Source organism: Crocuta crocuta, unplaced genomic scaffold (assembly GCF_008692635.1).
Source record: "Crocuta crocuta isolate KB4526 unplaced genomic scaffold, BGI_CrCroc_1.0 scaffold1202, whole genome shotgun sequence".
In the NCBI taxonomy this organism is placed as follows: domain Eukaryota; kingdom Metazoa; phylum Chordata; class Mammalia; order Carnivora; family Hyaenidae; genus Crocuta; species Crocuta crocuta.
Window position 1 is genome coordinate 27,945 of NW_027530532.1, and position 794 is coordinate 28,738.

Here is a 794-nt window from a genome sequence, read left to right on the forward strand (position 1 = left end):
ATAAAGAAATTCAAGTTAATAAAACATTCATATAGGGAAAAATAAATAGAGGGGAAATGCACAAACATTGCTGGTGACCATAGTTTGGAAAGACATTTCTGTACGTCTTGAGTCCTATCCTTAGGGCTTATCTAAAACCGGGAGAAAGTTTTGTGCCTAGATTTGATAAGTTTATTAGAGACTATAAAACAATGAAGTACAAGAAGTTATATATATTCAGGAACAAGTAACGGGCAAAGGAAACTATAGTATGTATATTCATTGGAACGTTGTATAGCCATTTTTTAAAGTGTGAGTGGGAAACAATTACTGAATATGGAACTGCATTTCGAGGCGAAATTTCAGGCTAGGTTACTTACACAGCACGGTCACAATTTGGTTACTTCGAGACACATGACGTGTGTTTTAAATGATTCATCATTTGAAAATACGAACCGAAACTATAATTGAGATGTTATTAAGTTGTGTAGGATACAAATCATAGCTGAAGTGCTTTACTGGGAAACGGTTGTAAGCATCTTCCTCCTTCGCCCTCGACTGCCCCATTTCTTTTCAAGTGACACAAAAGCCGCGCTTCATTGTTATTCCACAGGCAGAAGCCAGGGAGTATAAATCTTAAAGAAAAAGTATGAACTGAAGAGGAGAGCTCGGATGCCGCGAAAAGTTTATACCCAACGCGCAGCGTAACACACGCGCACCGGGCTCCGGGCTATTGAATCCCACACCCAAATTGACCCCCAGCGGCCCGGCTCACGCCCGCCCCACACCCCTCCTCCTCCCCAAACCCCGCCCTC